The sequence below is a fragment of the Chiloscyllium plagiosum genome, unplaced genomic scaffold, assembly GCF_037043375.1.
Source record: "Chiloscyllium plagiosum isolate Xiang-an unplaced genomic scaffold, Cpla_swu_hap1 HiC_scaffold_16, whole genome shotgun sequence".
NCBI classification, from domain to species: Eukaryota; Metazoa; Chordata; class Chondrichthyes; order Orectolobiformes; family Hemiscylliidae; genus Chiloscyllium; species Chiloscyllium plagiosum.
Window position 1 is genome coordinate 30248828 of NW_028270154.1, and position 20146 is coordinate 30268973.

Below are 20146 nucleotides of genomic sequence, written 5' to 3' on the forward strand. Positions count from 1 at the left end.
ATATAAATGCCACAGAAAAATAAATTATGAAGAAAAGTTTTTCATTGGATTGCAGAATGAACTGCCTCTTTATAGTAAAGCACGTGGCTCTCCAACTGACTTCTTGATAATGTTTACTGTTCATTTCAGAATCGGGCTGAAGTAATTCATCAAGAGACTGTATTCTCATCAGTGCCTTGTCCTTTACTTGTTTTTTTTTAAAATACATGCTTAGGGCTTCATTTAAACTCTCTGCTAAACTTTGCTACGTGAAACTCGCCTTAATGCCTTTGAGCAGCGATTGATGTGGGGTATGCAAATTTGTACTGAGATTTAGCTCTGAAAGGGACGTAAATTAAAATGTTAGCTACTTAATTCATCTGTTGCTTGCATAATATTTGATATTGTCTGCCGTTTTGCTTGATTGTATGTAGGTAGTGGAGGGAGAAGTGAATGAGTGTGATAGAAAGAGTAGGAAAATAAAGCTGTATGCTTCAGAAAATCGGTGACTTCATATATTCCATAGTGTCTCTACTTTCGATGACAATTTCCAGCTGGTTTCTTCAAAGTGGCTTCAGAGCTTTTTGTATTAAGATGCCCTACTTTCAAGCATGTCTTTTTTGGTTACTCGTTTTATGTTGCAGAGAAGTTGAGCAGAAATAATGAAAGTACCTGGAGAAAATATGTGGGACTGAATCTTGTAGGCAGCTGAACAATTAGGCTCTGGTGAGGATTCTGATAGATTTAGATGAGGAGTCTGGCGAGACATATCTTGACATCGGAAGCAATTTGTATCTTTTATGCATTTGCCAAGTAGTGAAGCAGGTTTTGCTAAATGCCTTATTATTGCTGTAGCCCAATTCATTAATGTTCTACTTCCTACGTTACCAATATGCCATGTAAGCTGGACACCACAAATCAGAAAGGGCGCCATCTACTTCAGCTTGCCGCTGGCAGTGACCAGCTTCCATGTTGCTCAACAACCAATAGGATCCTCTGGGTAGCCATCAACTGGCCACACCCTCATCTGTGGGCATGACCATCTGATGTTTGCCAACTCCTCATGGCCATCATGCCATCTCTTTGATCGACTTGCAGACTGCTTAGGAAGCACAGACATTCATTGCAGGATTAACCAACAATGAGCATTGAAAGCCTACAGCAGAAACACTTCATGCACACAGGGATAGGCAACAAGCTCTCAGGTTGGAGCAGACTGCATCTTGGGGCCACACACTTGTTCTCTCAATGCTCACTCACTTAACTGCCCACCTGGGCATACAGGGCTATTGGCCAAGTGCTGGCACATAGTATTAGAATAATTTGCTGTTTCTTTAACTGTTTGGGGGTGCAATGGACCAAAGGGTCTTTTTTGCCTTGTTGTAGATCTCTGATGGTAGGGTTGAAGTTGCAGTTCTGCTGTTTACATTATTTGCAGGAGTCCCCTTAAGTATTCTCAGGATGATGTACTGCATTATCTTGGTGTTGTGTTCTGCACAATGGGAGCAGGCAGCAATGCACTGTGATAGATGCTGAATAAGGGGAATGGGAGCAGTTGTCCAAGGAGAAGGATGAGGATGCTGAGTTGGTAGAATATGACCTTGTGCATTATGAAACTCAACGAGGTAAAAACAATGACTGCAGATGCTGGAAACCAGATTCTGGATCAGTGGTGCTGGAAGAGCACAGCAATTCAGGCAGCATCCGACAAGCAGCAAAATCGATTTTGCTGCTCGTCGGATGCTGCCTGAATTGCTGTGCTCTTCCAGCACCACTGATCCATTATGAAACTCAGCTGAGTTGGGTGCAACAAACCTGGCAGGACCTAATTGACATCCATTTTCAGTACCTGAGAGCTGGCTGCTGAAAATCATGGAATATAAAAGAGTCTTTGCCAACCAAATGCTGGCATGATCATCTGGTAGGGGCAGGGAGGAGGGCGAACTGCAGCCTCTATTAGTTTTGTATGTATTCATTTTTGATACATTTTCCCAAATATTGCCTGTATTAAAGTTCTCCGATTGGATATTGACAAGATGCAGATGTCCATTGGGCATTAGGGACATAGTGACTTAGCGAGGGTATTTAGAAGGAATGTAGCTGAAGACAAGTAAACTGAATGGTGCGCTGTTAAAATAGTGATGAGGCACGAGAAGGTTTGTATATGTGAGGCTGTGTCTATGGCCCGTGAGCTTTGTGATAGCTGTGCCATTATGCTGTCTGTGATAGGCAATGCCAGATTGCCAATGTTTGTCCAAATGCACAGTGGTCTTTTTAAAGATGACGCAGGTTCAAGCGATGTCAGTTTTGAAACTGGCAAGTTGTTCTGGAACAGTGTAAGATCGGGGTAGAATTTAAAGTGTGGGATGCCTAACCTGAGGTAAATAGTTAATAAGTAGAGCTTGCTAAGATATGCAAGCAATCTCCTCCCAAAAAAAAGCTTGATTACTATTACATAGAACATGGCAAAATACAGCACAGACCTGGCCCTTTGGCCCACAATGTTGTGCCGAGGTTTAATACTAATGTAAAAGATAATAACTGAACCTACGCACCCCTCAACTCACTGCTCTCCATGTGCCTGTCCAGCAGTCGCTTTAATGTCCCTAATGACTCTGCTTCCACCATCACCGCTGGCAACGCATTCCATGCATTCACAACTCTCTGCGTAAAGAACCTGCCTCTGGCGTCTCCTCTATACCTTTCTCCTAATATCTTAAAATTATGACCCCTCGTACCTGTCAATCCTGCCCTGGGGAAAAGTCTCTGGCTATTGACTGTATCTATTCCACTCATTATTTGTACACCTCGATCAGGTCTCCTCTTTACCTCCTTCTCTCCCAGAGAGAAAAGTCCGAGCTTTTTCAACCTTTCTTCATAAGGCAAGCCCTCCAGTCCAGGCAGCATCCTGGTAAACCTTCATTGCACCCTCTCCAAAGCCTCTGTATCTTTCCTATAGTAGTGCGACCAGAACTGGACACAATATTCCAAGTGTGATCTCACCAGGGTTTGATAGAGCTTGTACACTTAGCCAAAGCAAAATAAGCTTCAGCCCATGAGTTTAGATACTCAACACTGATATGAATGGAAATGGTAAAGTTTGTGGCATGCATTTGCTGCTACTTGATTGAAAATATAATGCTGTGACTTTTTAATGTAAACTGGCAAACTGACAGATTAATTTTGGGTCCTGATCCTGTGCGCAAACTGGTTACCTCATGCACTAAGTTCCAGTGGAAAATAGCTAATTGGCCAGGAGGCCAACTTGGCTCCCAATTTGTGGCATCTAGTATCTCCGGGCAGTGAGAGTTGCCAACTTGGCATCAGGAGCAGAAGCAGACAGTGGCCATGCTTCCACCTCCTCCCCCCTCCCCAGCTCTGCTGCCAGTCCTTTAAAAATACAGCACTATCCCAGAGGAATCAGAATTCCAGTACTACTACTTAGACCACTGTTTTCATTACCTACCCTCACTACATCCCAAGGCTGTGGAATAATGATCCACTATTACATCTTTATTTGATTTTCGTAGCTTGGTCTTCTGTGGTGAGAACAGCATTGACATCATCTCCATGCTGGCTCATCCTGTGTATTTAGTATGACTTGACTTTGTGGTTAGTGTATTGGAATGTCAATGAAGCAATCTTATTGGTCACACTCCATATAGCACTATCTTTTTACTGTTATAACAAATTCAAAGGTTTAGAGGCTCCTGCTCCCCCATTTGTAGTAGTAGTCTTTGAGGAAAAACCCAAAAGAATTGAATATACCTTTCCTACTGAATGTTCTGGACACTAGCTTAATTAGGTGAATGCACAGCAAACTCCTGAAATGTAATGTGCCAGTCATTGAAAGCTTGGCTCTAAGTGAAATTTCTGCTGCTTTTAATACAGGATTTTTATAGATTGTGGCTGGAAGTTATTATTGTAAGCTGTACTTGCGCATGAGTGAAATTTGGGTTGAAAATCTTTTAAATAAAAATGCCTGTGATATTCTTTTGGAACTGCATGATGCACTTAATGGTTATAAACCATTTTAGTTCAGCATAAATATTCAGTTGTAATACAAATAGAATTTCAATAATCTGATATTGTACAAAAGTTTTGCATGCCTCTCCAGGTGACTGACTAACTGACTGGTGCCAGCATTAAGGACAGATATGTTGGTAAAGATTGTAGTTACTGGGTGGCTAGCAATGAAGTACAAGTTCATCTGAATGCTGCCTGAAACTCTCGGCTGGATTAGCACTTATTAAGACGTTAACAACATTCTGCATTTTATTTCGCACTGCGACAAGTAAATAAAATAAGCTCTTAAGAAAAATGCGTTAGAAAGTATGGTAGATCAATAAATGAGAGAGAAAGTGAAAGGAGTGTAATGGACTATGTAAATCACATGCCAACATAGTATTCCAGACAAAAGATTACTTAAATAGCAAATCCATTAGCTCCTCTCTTTCATTTATTATGCTCTACATCTCTTTTTGGCTTCAAACTGATGATTCCTTTTAAAATCAAGTAGGATCTTATTAGATTTGATTTGTTTAAGCAATTTGTGACTGAATTAATGCTTTAGTGTGGAATCACATCTGTTGATATGCTTGATTTATTGTCCTGTCACTTTCAAATTTTGGGAAGTTAACCATTCCTGGAGCTCCACTCCAGCACCTGAAGGTGAAATTTTAAATACCTATTATACTGCTGGCAGGATTTCAAAGGGCATAGTTTGTAACCAGCTGGCTGCATGTGAGACCTGTCAGCAGTGCAGGGATGTGAACAATTCTTCTGCATATATGCAGCACACAAAAAAAACAGTATGCACCTCGAGGGAGAACAAATTGATAATTTAGTTTCAATTTTTTTTCTGTAGTTTGTCAAAATCATATAATTGTGGGTAATTTATTACATTTGTGTCAAGAATGTGATCTGACTAATGTTCAAGATTTGTCAACAATTTCCCAAAATTTTGCTGATTTAAATTAAAGTACCATTTTCCTTCCATTCTATCAGCAGGAAATGGGTCTGCACAGCAGTGTAAATAGAGCCAAGGTTTTCATATGCTTGTCAAAAATTCTGTTTAATTCTATTGCAAAAGTATTGCACTATCCTGAAACATCAGATTTTCTGCTAATTTTGTACAGACTAGTAATATTGTGCATCAAGTAACTGAATTCCATGTGTTTGACTAGCTTTACCACACAGATTACTCGAAACATGAGTTTTGTTGTTTCTTACAGCCTCTCCTCATTTGATTTCTGATGACAATTATATACAGTGTATGCTGTGTTCTTGTATTTTACAACATTTGATGTAATCTACATGCATTCCTAGTTCAAGTTTAAAACTAGTTTCTGAATAGCCTTTTACAGCTTTTTACAAAGTATCCTGTTTTTTCTTTCATCTTTTGCTAAGAAGTTGCCTAATTATATTACTAATTATTGCTCGAATAAAACCATAAATGTAAACGATATTCATTGCCTTCATGTTTTATTTCTCTATCTTGGTTTTATACCTTTTTCTGATGGAGGTCTTTAATTACGCTGAAATGTGGCAACAACTACTTTGCATATCCATATAGTAGGAACAAGATGGTAGATGGGGAAAGAGTAGGTCCATTCAAGGACAAAGGAGGGAATTTATGTATGATGCCAGAGGAAATGGTAAGGTCCCTTTTAATGATGCTCCGCATTAGTACTCTTCAAGGAGAAGGACACAGATGATGGTAAGATTAGTGAGGGCATGTTGATGCTCTAGGGCATGTCAATGTTGAGGGGGAAGTATTGAGTGTCTCAAAGCATTTAAGGTAGATAAGTCCACAGAGCAAGATGGGATCTATCCCAGGATACAAAGAAAGGAGATTGCTGGGGCTGTGACAGAGTACCTTTTAGCCACATGCAAGTATGGAGAAGAATGAAGAATAGTCAATGTTATTCCTTTGTTTAAGAAGGGCAACAGAGATAATCCAGGAATTTATAAACTGGCGAGCCTTGCATCAATGGTAGAGAAATTTATTGGAGAAGTTTATTAGGGACAAGGTTTACTGCATTTGGAAAATAATTAACTTTTTAGGGATAGTGTGGCTTTGTGCAGGGGAGGACTTGTCTCTCAAATTTGAGTTTTTTTGAGCATGAAATTAAGAAGACTTGAGGATAGGACAGTAGATGTTGTCTACGTGGACTTCACTAAAGCATTTGACAAGGTTTCTCATGGTAGGCTGATCAAGAAGGTTAGGTCACATGGAATCCATGATAAATTGGTAAGTTGAACAAAATTGGTTTTGTCATTGAAGACAGAAAGTAGTTGTGCAAGGGTGTTTTTTTAAATGGAGGCCTGTGACCAGTGGTGTTCCACAAGGATCAGTGCTGGGACCTTTGTTTCCTATATATAATACATAGAGGAAAGTTTACAGTAAATGGCAGGACCCTTGGGAGTATTGATATACTAAGGGACCTTAGGGTGCAGGTCCACAGCTTCCTGAGAGAGGTGATGCAAACTTTCCTCACAACCTGAAGAAGGGCTTATGCCCGAAACGTCGATTCTCCTGTTCCCTGGATGCTGCCTGACCTGCTGCGCTTTTCCAGCAACACATTTCCAGCTCTGCCTTTATTGGCATTGAGTAAAAATGTTGACAAATAATGATGCAGCCTTGGGACTGCACTTAGGTCACATTTGGAGTATTGTGTGCAGTTCTGGTTGCCACACTATTGGAGGGATGTGGAGATTTTGGAAAAGGTGCAAAAGAGGTTTACCAGGATGTTGCCTTGACTTGAGTGTATCAGCTATAGGGAGAGGTTAGAAAAACTTGGATTGTTTTCGCTGGAGCGTCGAAGACTGAGGCAACCTGATAGAACTATATAGAATTATAAGAGGCAGGCATACAGTGTTTGTCGGAGTCTTTTTCCCAGGGTGGAAATGTCAAATTTTAGGAGGCATAGGTTTAAGAAAAGAGGGGGACAGTCTCAAGGAGATATGCGAGGAAACCTTTTCACAGAAAGTAGTAGGTGCTGGAATGTTCTGACAGGGAGATGGTTGAAGTAGATGCATTAGAATAGTTTAAAAGGCATTTAGACAGAAATGTGAAGAGGCAGAGAATCGAGGGGTGCAGGCCATGTGAAGGCTAATGGGATTAGTTCAAAATGGCATTGTGGTCAGTGCAGACATGGTGGGCCATAGAGCTAATACCTGTGTTGGACAGTTCTATGTTTAATATGGGCACATGTGCAGTTAAGGTCAGTCTATCTTGCACAATCATCATCTTATGTACATGCTTTTCTGAAGGGATCAAAGGATTGTGCTCCGTTCTTATTCCTGGAGTGATAGGCTAATTGTGGTTGGCCGAGCATTGCTGAAATAAAAGTAGTTAACTTTGCATAATGAAGACTTGAGCTTAGGAGTTTTAGTCTGAATGCTGTACCTGACTGATTTAAGGAATTGAAAAGGTTTCTTTATGTAATTTTAAATGAACTTTTAAATGTCAAATTACATTGTTTATAGGCAGTCAGCAAGTACAGTTTAACCAAGTTTACTGAACTTGCACATCACCCTAAACATGACCAACTTATCTATCGAGCTTTACCACAGTAAATTTACTTATCAGATAATATGACTGAGACCATAATGCCGTTCTAAACTAATCCCATCTACTGCATATGGTCTTTATCCCTCTAATCTCTGCCTATCGTTATCTATCTCCAGACAAAGTGAAAAATATGCTTATGTCTGTTCACTCTATATTGATCTATAACATTTATTATGCGACTTCAGAAAAGTCACTTATGCCAAAGTACTACTACAAATGTTTTCTCACCCATCTTTCTTCCCACCTCAGTGAACTTGTCATTCTTTCTGAAATTGATAATTTGATGGAAAGCAGTATCAGGAATATTTTTCTCCACTGAGCCTTTAGTGCCTGGAAGCCTAACTATAAAGGGATTTGCCGTGTTCCAGGACTGATTCTGGATATGAGCTCAGTACCTCCACATCCTTCTCCCATTAAGTCATCAACTTAATTTTTACTAATAGCAAAAGCATGATCCAAGAAAATTTTGCTATCAAACTATATGATAGCACTAAACAGTTCTTTTTTTAAACTGATGGTGATTATCAGTTTGTGCCTCTGGATGTATCTGGCTTTCCCTACTCCTCTCTTTGGCTAATTGATAGCTTTGCTGGAGAGGGAGAAAGCTGCAGATTACCCCAGCTTAACTTAAACTGAGGAGAAATGGAGCATCATGGAATTCTGTCCAGTACTGGAAAGTACAATATCTATGGGTGCCATTGACCTTGATTTGTGAATTCTGTAATGCACATTTGAAGTACCTGCTAACCGTTTTCCCTCCGCTTACACATGAAGTAAAGATAGATATTTTCCAATCGACCTGTTTAGAGATGTTATTACAGACCTATAGTACACGTAGGAGTTGAGCCCAGGTCACCTGACTCAGGTGGCAATGCCATCACCACGTCACAAAGTCCATGTGGAAAAAAGAATGTTTTTAACAATAATTGACCAAGCCTTTATTCCGTCTGCTGTGATGGGGTTAGTCCCAGTGACCCTTGAACATTAGCCTGTCGTTTTGGATGACCAGTCCAGTGGCATTACCATTGGAGGGACTGGAACCTGAGCCCCCAGTCCAGAGGTGAGACATTACCACTGTGCCTCAGGAATCCAATGTTTTTTCCACACTCTAGCTAGGAAATTGTAGATATTTTTAAATCAACCTGTTCAGATGTGTTCTTACACACCTCTACAGCAGGTCAGTCTTGAATCCAAGATTCCTGCCTGCAGAAAGGTAGCAACATTACCACTGTGCCACATCAGCCCTTATAAATGTGAAGAAAGGATAGATATTTTCTGTCAACTTGCTCAGGGATATAATAACATCTCTCTGGAGCGGGTCAGATGTGAACCCAGGCTTCCTGGCCCAGAGGTAAGGACACTACCATTGTGCCACAGGAGGCCCTTAAATTCTAAGTATCTGTCATGAAAAACTTTGGCTTTTGAAACATTTTCCAACAGTATTAAACTTTTTCAGATTTGTAGTGACAAAACTGAGATTGTTCTTTTTAAAGAGACATCTTTTTCCTGAACTAAATTAACTTTAATAGAGAATAGCATGTGGCCACACATTTATACTGGAATAAATCCATCTTTCTGAGAACAACAATTTCATTTACAATAGCTTCCATGAAGCAGTATGCTGTGCAAGCATGTTAATTAGTTTATATGCTCTTCTGTAAAATCTGTCCATGTGCAAGTATTAAACTCGCATTTCAAGTTGTTACAAAATTGTAATCTATAGCATCAGTTCAAAGACAAAAAATTATTAGGCCTAGTTCTCACATCTGTACACTATCAATGTAATGTCAAAAATAATTTTAAAACGTTTATTGCTGTGTATTTATTGAATGCATTCCAGTACACAAATTGCAACATAATTTGTAAAAACATTTGTTCTGCTAAGCATTGCTTCTGAACAGAAATGAACTATCAGGTTTCAATGCTGGAGTAGAAGGGAGGTGGTTTCTTTTATGTGATATCACGTATACTTGACTCGAGACAACTGCAAGTAGTAACGGAGTTGTCCTATAAGTGTTGTCCATGCCTCCTTCCTTACTGGCATAGTAGATATGTGTATTTCTAGTGAATTCAATGAACCCTGTCTTCCCCTAATTCAAACAAATCTGAAATAAGTCTAATTAATCACAGTTTACTGATAATGTTTGAGACATTACATGGACAAGAAAGGTGCTTGCTGCAGGGCCTGCCCTAAGTTGATTAGTTCATGGTGTACTTATGGCAACTGCAAGACGTTGTGACTTGGAGCATCCATGCTTCAAAATACTGGAGGATTGAGAGTATTCCTCAAACATAGAGCTAATCATACCAAAATGGTTTCATCATAAACCGTCTCATCTAATCATTTTTGTTGTGTCTGTCTTCTCTGGGACTAGAATGGTGTTCAGGAATATGCTGCACAATGTTAATCACATCACTGATGGTATCGACTCACGTTGAGGAGTAGGTCACAAGGGAGTTGTAAAATCTTCCTAAAACTTCAGTTGTATTGACATTCCATATTGGTTCTTTAACAATAGGGTCCATGACAGTTGATTCTGTGTTCTCTGTGTCATATCCATAGATGGATGTTGGAACACTGACTCCTTTCCTTCCAGACCTAGGGACATTGAACTGATCATGATATCCCCAACAGGCAGAGGAGCTGATAGAGCATGATCAATGAAAGAAGAAATTGTAACAGTCTGTAAAATTATCATAATTTAGTTTATCGTTAGTCACCAGGAATGAGTGTCAGTATTACATGGTCATATTGCATCACATTATTATTCTTATTACTTCTGTAAAAGATACAAAAAAAGCTGTGCATAATACTTGATTCAGAATCATTTTTGTTATAGTTTATAGTGGTAAAATGTTGATATTCCTGTATACATTTGTACTCTCAAATGCTATTTTTGTCCATCTTCCACTCCTCTTCTTCCCTCAGTATAACAAGGTTTTACACTTCTGGAGACTATCCAGTCTACTTGCATAATGTGAAGATATTAGTGTGTCGCTCTGTGCTTGATGAGTGTACTTCACTAAAGAAGCTTTTGAAGAATTGTGGAAGCTATTACATGAATGCCTGTGGTTAATCTTCTGGCCAGTTAGCTCTGCCTGTGGTTGTGAAAGTGATGACTGTTCTTAATACTATTTTAGGAAAGATGTTATTAGAGACCACACAATTGAGAATTACCAGAGTGGTACCAAGGGTGAGTCTTCAGATACATGGAGGGGCTGGAGAACACACAGATTGAGGAGATCTAATAGAGGTATTGAAAATTATGAAAGATTTGAATCAAATAAGAAAAAAGAATTGCCAGTGGCTGAGGGGATTGGTAACCAGAAGAAAACATAGCTTGCAAAAACAAGAGGGGATGAATGGACCTACTTTTCATACAGTATTAAAAATCACACAACACCAGGTTATAGTCCAACAGGTTTAATTGGAAGCACACTAGCTTTCAGAGCGTCGCTCCTTCATCAGGTGGTAGTGGAGGGCTCAATCCTAACACACAGAATTTATAGCAAAAATTTACAGTGTGATGTAACTGAAACTATACATTGAAAAATTGAGTGTTTGTTAAGCCTTTCATCTGTTAGAGTACCATGATAGCTTCACTTCTTTCATGTGTAAATCACAAAACATTTTTTTATAAAGTTGCATTCTCTGGTTAGCTGTTAACAATGGTGATAGCTAGACAATATGTTGAAGGTGTTAGCCCCCTGTGTTCTCTGTCTATGCCATGACGTTTAGATTGATTCTAATCTAAAAAGTGGGATAATGGAGTTTTACATGAATTCATACAGTTTTTGAGCAAAGTACAATGTAACCCTGCAAGTACAAATTCACCCCACAAAATATATGTGTGCATGTGGGTCTTTGTCTGTCTGTATGTGTCTGTCTGGGTTGGGAGCTGAGTGTGAGAAAGTGTATATATGTGTATGTAGTGAGTGCAGAGTGTCTTAAGTCTGTGAAGAATTGCATGTGAGTGTGGAAGTGTGTGGGTCTGTAAGGGTGTGTGTGAGTGTCTGTCTGTGTGCACATCTGTGTATATGTGTGTCCATGTGTATAGGAGTGTGTGTGTGTGTATATAGTGCAATGGTGATCGCCTGTAATGTGACATGAACCCAAGGTCCCGGTTGAGGCCCTCCCTATCGGTACTGAACTTGGCTATCAGCCTCTGCTCGGCCATTCTTCTCTGCTGCCTGTCCCGAAGTCTGCCTTGGAGGATGGTCAGCCGAAGGTCTGAGGTCGAATGTCCTGGACCACTGAAGTGCTCCCCAACTGGGAGGGAACATTCCTGTCTGTTGATTGTGCGGTGCCCATTCATCTGTTGTCGTAGCCTTTGGGGAAACCGAGCAATGTAAAATGCCTCCGGGCATCCTTGCCTAACGTTGGCTGAGTCACATGAGTGCCTGCCATGTACAAGGTGGGAGGTGTCCCCATGCGTAATGGTGGTATCTATGTCCACACTCTGACATGTCTTGCAGCACCTACCGTGACAAGGTTGTCTGGAGTTGTCCTGAAAGCCGGGCAGCTTGCTACGAACAATGATCTGTTTGAGGTTTGGCGGTTGTTTAAAGGCAAGTAGTAGAGGTGTGGGGAAGGTTCTTCGTGACCTGCAACACATTATTCAATGAGGATGAGCACCTCATTGTTTTCAATGAAACCCCTTGTTTTCAAAGTTAATGATGTTGCTACAAGAATGGCAGCTGAAGAATCCCACAACATGTTTTATATGTCATAGCTGAAGAGTAACTGTTGCATTTACTGACATAATCAGGACCAGCTCTACAATTTGCTTTCAAATATGCATCCTGCACAGTTGGATTCACATAATCTTGCATCTAAAGAGGTCAGGAGAGGAAGATTCCTTGGGAGTTTGCTCTACTTAGTTTGAGGCAGGAAAAGTTAATACATAAAAATAAAAGACTGTTACCCCAGCTGCCCAAATAACTCCAAGCAAGTCAGAGATCAAGCTGACATTTTCCTAGTTTATTTGGCTCAGTAACACACTGCGCAGTGTTTATAAACCTGCAGAGCTATCACAAAACATGATAAGACCCTTAAGTCATGATTATAATTGATAATAGGAGGAAGAACCTAGCTGGTTGGATTTCTGAATATGTTACATGTTTACAAACTGCCTAATGATACAAATGCAAAACAAAAATAACTATCAATAAAAAACCTAAAAAAGACAAACACTGGGTAGTTTCATACAGTCACTCTTCACTCACACAATAGACAACAGTCATATTTGAACTTGAACAAGGAGTATCCTTGGCTCTGCCATATTTTTATAACCTCTGAAAAGATTTCTTTTTTGGTAAAAGTAATGCAGGGAAAAGAATAACAAAGGAAGGAAGGAGACCTCATTTATAGCAAGGGATTTACAAGAATGCTAAACATAGTACCAATGCTTAATATAGTCTTCCATTTAGAACTGGATACGATTTGTTTTCTGAATATTTTACTGTTTTATAGTATTTTTAACATCTGTGATGGTAGGTCATTATTTGGAATGAAAATAGGGTGAGAAATTTAACTTGGTCTGCAAATAGAGAAACCAGTCTGCATGATCAATAATGTGGGCAAGTTGTATTAAATATGTTCCGTTTTTTTACATTAGCTAACACTTGTTCTGTTATTTGTTATGCTGTTATTTCTTGAACCAGAGGGCACAGACTTCGAATAAAGGGGAGCCAATTTAAGACTGAGATAAGAGGGATTTTTGTTTTTCTCTCGAGTGTTGTGTGTCTTTGAAATTCCTTGCTACAGAGAGATGTGGGCCAGAGTCCTTTTGTAAATTCAAGGCTGAGACAGATTCTTCAGAAGTGCAGCAAACAGAGGTTAAGGGGAAAGGGCAGGAAAGTGGACATGAGGTTTGTCGGATCAGCTATGATCCTATTGAAGGATGGAGCAGGCTATATCCGAACAGTCTACTCTTCTTTGTCTTTCTTATGATTTTATGACACGTGTGTTACAGATAGAGTGCTGTGGATATCAACAAATTTCGGAGGCCTGACACCCATTTTATTCAGGAAATATGGGAGTCATGAGTTGCAATTGTTGCTCCACTGACTTAAAGAGACAGTCTCCGCTTTAAGAAAAAGTATTTGAGAAGTCATTTAATAGTTTGAAGCTCAAATATATCAAGCAGTGATAGAAATTCAGTCAAAATAAATCAATAACTTGCATTTATAGAGAACTTGTATTGCGCATTCCAAGGCATTTCACAGGAAAGGTATTGAATAACATTTAACGCAACCAGTCAAGAATCTCTTAGGACAGAAGATCAAAAGCTTGATCAAAAAGGAAGGATTTTAATAAGTGCCTTATAAAGGAAAGAGAGGATGAGAAGCTTGAGGGAGCAATTTAATACCTTATTGTCAATATATCTAAATGCACGGTGAACAAACCAAATCAGGGATGTAGCAAAGTTTAGAATTGAAAAAGGAATTTGTTAAGAGTTTTAAGGAAGAGGATACAGAGTTCAAGAACGTATGCGGTAACGTGAAGTCTACATTCTTGTCAGTGCGTAGCAATAGGTTTTATTAAACTTAACTATATACAGAGGACATTAAGAGAGGATCTTCCAAAATCCTACAGCCCCAGGCTCCAGTACCATGTGATCTGACCACAATGACGCAAATCATTTTGCACATGCTTGTTAGTGATCCTTTGAATAGCTGGATATTTCCATGTTGAATTAAATTACAAAGATTGAATTTGAGGTGTTGCTGAACCAGAAGCCTATCCACTTCACTCTTATCATTTAAGACTTTCATCTCTTTCATTCTGCTTAATATCTCCATCTTTGACACAGCATCCACTTCATTTTTCTTAGAATGCTGAGATTTTTTTGTGCACTTTTAAATATGTAATGTATCATTTTTCAGTTGCTGGTTACTGAATTTATCAAAATAAAATTAACCTTGTTTTCTCTTCAGCTTCTGTCTGGTGGGTTGTAGCCTGTACTTCAGAAACTGGCGTTTTTAAAATTGTTTTCAAGCTGCACATCTTCCATTGTTTGACATTGAAGCAAATCAATCAACTTCAAATCCCTAACCATTCAGACCCAAACTCACCGTTTATAATAATAAACTCTGGCTCGACTGCTTAACCTACTAATCCAGTTGAAAGGGTCATCACTTGCAAATGGTTGTATGAATCTGTCCTTTAGATAAACCCGCTTGCTGAGCTTTTAACCTCTGCTATTCTATTCCAGCAGATTCCAGATTGTTTACAAGTTGCAGTATTAAAGCCTGCAAGGGGATGATAATAGATGACAGCTTACAGAGTCGATGAGTAACAGGCTATTCTTAGTGACCAGCCAGTCATGGCAAACATTACACAAACATTGAATGCCTAATTCAAATATTTATAAGTTCATCCTTTAATACAAATTCTAAGGCCCTGTGCTGTTTTAAATCTTCTTACTGTCTAGAAAGAAAGTGTTTTTAAGACAAGGCTTTTAGATCTTGAAGGAATTTGATAATTAATGAAGTACTATCTGTTCAAACAATTCCAGCATTGTAACAAAGCCAAACACGAATAATACATTGCTCAAATTTTAGCTGTCTGTTCCCTGGAACTGATCAAAGAAGAATCCAGCTTATCTTTCCATTCATTTCTTTATTTCTTATATTACAAAATAATCTGACACCAGGACATTTTAATGAGCAAGGTTACTTTTTTTTCACTTGAGGTGCAGGGGAGGAAGCTGGTGGGAGAAGTGCCTGTTTAAAGTCACTCTTTCCAAAGGCTCAAGTCATTTTAAGGACTGGGCCTCAGTTCAACAACGCTGGGAAAACTTCAAGTGCTGTGCCAGCACATGCAAGCAGGCTGCCTGTTGTGACGAGGGGACACTTGCAGCAATTTTTCGACTGATGGTCAAGCTGGAAATCGCATTCTAAGTGGGAAGTGGGGGGGAAAGCAATTGCAGAGGCAGTTCTGGATGGTCTGGCCCATCTCTAAGGGAACTAGAAAGCATTTAAAAGAAGTGACCTTGGATTGGTTTATACCTGGACCAGCCACCTTTATAAAGTGCAAGCTCTGGCCATTAGGTTCTCAAAATTGGATCTGGATCTTACAACTGGTAGAGGTTCCTGCTTTTTAGATTGAAGGCAATCTCCTGCCTGAAACATTACATCTCTCTGGTCATCCATTTTTAATACAATTCGGGAATAGTGATCACTGAGTTAGGAGCATGAGCAATTAGGATTAGGACGTTCAGTGCTTCAGTGCCAACACCCGCTCCGCTCAACACCCACATTGTTCCTTTTGAAATCCCTTAAGGATCTCTATTTTATTCTGACCCATTTCCAATCTATGTGCTGCTCCTTAGTGATGATGATATGAAATTACAGTCTCAGTTTTTACATTTATGTTGATGACACCTATTCAACATCACCACAATCTTTCACAGCTCTTCCATTGCAGCTGAATTCTCAGACAGTTTATTTACCATTTATTGCTGGGTACACAGAGACTTATTCCAATTAACTATTGGGAAAACTTTCATCTCTTTCATTCTGCCTAATAGCTCCATCTTTGACACAGCATCCAATTTCTTTTTAGAGTCATAGAGCCATAGAGATGTACGACACGAAAACAGACCCTTCAGTCCAACTCGTCCATACTGACTAGTTATCCAACCCAATCTAGTCCCACCTGCCAGCACCCGGTCCATATTCATCCAAACCCTTCCTATTCATATACCCATCCAGATGCCTTTTAAATGTTGCAATCGTACTAGCCTCCACCACTTCCTCTGAGAGCTCATTCCATACACGTACCACCCTCTGCGTGAAAAAGTCACCCCTTAGGTCCCTTTTATCACTGTTTGTTAATTTCGCAGATGCGCTCTGATGTCCAGCAATACATGCATTCAAACAGCAAACACAGTAACTGCTAAAAGTGCTGTTGTTTTGACTTTTATTTCTCCAAAGTTCCAAAACAATGCAACAGCATATAAAACAGTAATTGCTTCTCCTGGAATTTGAGGAAATCAGCTCCAACATAGAATGCTGAGATTTGTTGTACATTTTAAATGTGTCATGTATCACCCTAACTCTGATCTCAAGCTCCTTATGTCACAGATCTCCCTAAGAGCTATCTGAGACAAAATAAGAAGGTAACCATGTTTGTTTTACATGATCCAAGGATGATTTTCTGACTATTTTTTCATGCCTTCGGGAGGATGTCTCAATGTTCATCTAGAATCATAGGATGGTTATAGCACAGAATAAAGCCATTTGACCCATCCTTTCGTGCTAGCTATCTGTCAGACCAACCTCTAACGTTGACCAGCTTCGTCCTTGATTCAGCTCATCTGTTCTGAAACTCTTGTTAATTTTATCTTTGTTACTTCTAGTATTCCAACATTCTACCCTCCACAAACGTAATGTCACCCAAACGTCTGCTGAAATTGGTCTTGCATACACCAAATCACCTTTACCCACCACCATTCTACTCGTTGACTCCTGGTCAAGCAATACCACAACTTCAAAATTCTCATCCTTAAATCTCTCCATTGTAATAACTCCATAAAGGCCGGTATCCCATCACCCAGTCACATTTATTTACATGTGGAGAGTCCTTGATAATAATCCAGCTCTCTGAGAGTTCGCTCTGACATACCATTTTTTAATTTTTTTTTATTGAGCCAGATCTCAGAGTAAACAGAATCTCTGACACTCCTGTTTATTTTTTTTAAAGCCCCACACTACTGCCTAACTGTGGTAGTGCTCATTTTTTCCCCAGCACCCATGTGTGTGTGTGTAGATGTGAGACACAAGGTGCACGAATCTTTGTTCAAAATTTCCACCACCGGGAAGAAAGGAAATGCCCAAGTGGCTAGTGACAAGCAGTGCCCTTCTCATCAAAGGGCAATGCTGTGTGATCAAACAGTGAAGGGGAGGGCAGGGATCAAATCAAAATAGAGTTGGATTAAAAAATATACTCCAATCCCTGCGGCGCCCACCTCTCCCTGAACAACTCCAGGGTGTTGGTGGACACACCTGTTTATCATCTTCTACACTGAGCCAGCTCCCTCAGAGCCAGCTTCACAGTGAACAGGATGTCTGTCACTCCTGTTTTTTTTTTGCCTTTTTTTTTAAAAAAACCCCACACTACCGCCTAACTGCGGTAGTGCTTATTTTTTTCCCCCCAGCACCCACGGTGTGTGTGTGTGTGCAGGTGTGAGACACTGAGACACAAGGTGCACGAATCTTTATTCAAATTTCCACCACCAGGAAGATAGGAAAACACCCGGGTGGCCAGTGACAAGCAGTGCCCTTCACATCAAAGGGCAGTGCTGTGTGATCAAATAGTGAAAGGAGGGCAGGGAATAAATCAAAATAGAGTTGGAGGGGGAAATAATGCACTCCACTCCCTCTGGCACCCACCTCTCCCTGATCAGCTCCAGGGTGTTGGTGGAGACCACGTGCTCCTTCTCCAAGGACACCCGGGCTCTAACGTAACCGCCAAAGAAGGGCAGGCAGTCAGCCCCAACGACCCCCTCCACGGCCCGCTGCCTGGACCTGTTTGTGGCCAGTTTGGCCAGGCCCAGGAGCAGACCCACGATGAGGTCTTCAAACCTGCCCACCCTCCTCCATACTGGGTGCCCGAAGATCAGGAGTGTGGGACTGAAGTGCAACCAAAAGCAGAGGAGGAGATTTTTAAGAAGATCTAAAAAGGGAGTGCAAACGCCCACACCCAATATACACGTGGTCCACGGACTCCACAGCACAAGCAGTTGGGCAGGGAGTCCGTGAATCACCGCAATCTGCGGTTGCAGGGGACGGCTGCATGCAGCACCCTCCACCTCAGAACCCCGTGAGAAAGGGGGAGGACACCCGCCCAGTGTAGAGAGCCCTCCACTGGGGAATCAAACCACCAGGTGGCAAATGGGCACGCCAAGGCACCCTGCCTCCCTTTTTACGTCCTTAAAAAGGAACAAAATTAAAATTCCGGAGACGGCTCAGGTTGTGAGGCACAGGCTCCCGCGGGAAGTACGGGACCTTAGGGCCAATGTGAAATTCCATCCGGGCAGGGGTGAGCGCGGACGGGATTCCACCACACATCTGAGCATCCTCCAACTGGTGTACTACGTCGGGTCCGAGCACTGCCAGTTTAAAGGTGTCGGATGGCGGTGGCCACATACCGGACATCTACCGCTGCCCTGCTCGCTATGTCCTGTGGCAGCGTCCAGCCCAGGCCCCCGGCACCCAGTACGTCCCCGACCCTGGTCACCCTCGCCGCTCCCCCCAGACAGCCACTCGAACCCGCAAGTGCGGAGGTACGGATTCCTGAGCAACGGCTCCCTGACGACAGCCGCTACTCCAGCCGGAGGGTAGGCGCGACGTGATTCGACCATGTTCCAGACAGAAATCAGGTCCTGGTAAAGGATAGGCAGCGTCTTGAGGGCGACCTCCAAACCGTCACGGTCGACGAACAGGAGCTGCCTGTCGTAGTTGAGGTTACACACCTGGCGGAAAAAAATACGTCGCCAGGGCGCACCACCTAGGAGGAGGCTCGACGTAAAGGTATCGCCGCAAGGTCTGAAGGCGGAACGTCGCGACCTGGGTGCAGACGCACACCAGCGACTGACCGCCCTCCTCAATAGGGAGACTCAGAACCTGCGCAGCGACCCAGTGCATCTTTTTGTCCCAGAAGAAGTCGACCAACGTTCTCTGGATGTCAGCGACAAAGCCAGGAGGAGGGACCAAAGTGACCAGCCGGTACCACAGCATGGCGGCCACCAGCTGGTTTACAACCAGCACTCTACTCCTGCAAGATAGCACTCGGAGCAGTCCTGTCCAGCGGCCTAGGCGAGCCGAGACTTTGGCCTCCAGCTCCTGCTAGTTGGCCGGCCAGGATTCCTCGGCCTGGCTGAGGTAGACCCACAGGTAGAGGAGATGGGTGGTACTCCAGCTGAACCCCCGTACTTCCTCCGGCAGAGAGTCCACCCGCCACTGACTGACCAGTAGTCCGGAACATTTGGCCCAGTTGATCCTCGCGGAAGATGCTGCCGAGTACACGGCCTGGCACTCGCGCATCCTCCCCAGGTCAGCCAGGTTGGTGAAAGTGAGGAGCACGTCGTCGGCGTAGGCCGAGAGGACCACCCCCATGCCTGCGCCGCGCAGAACCAGCCCCGACAACTTCCTCCGCAAGAGGCGCAGGAAAGGCTCCACGCACAGGGAATACAGCTGGCCGGACAGGGGGCAGCCTTGACGCACACCTCTCCCAAAGCGAAGGGGCGCCGTCAGGGACCCGTTAACTTTAACCAGACACTCTGCGGTGGCGTACAAAAGTCAGATCCGGGCGACGAACTGCATCCTGAACCCGAATGCCCGCAGAGTCCCGAGCAGGTACTCGTGATCGACCCTGTCGAACGCCTTCTCCTGGTCAAGAGACAGGAAGGCGCTCGGCAGACCAGCCCGTTGACAGAAATGGATCAGGTCCCGGACCAGGTGGACGTTGTAGTGTATCCTCCGGCCCGGGACCGTGTAGAACTGATCCGAGTGAATCATGTGGGCCAGCATGGAGGCCAGGCGAGAAGACAACACCCTGGCGAAGATTTTGTAATCCGTGCTGAG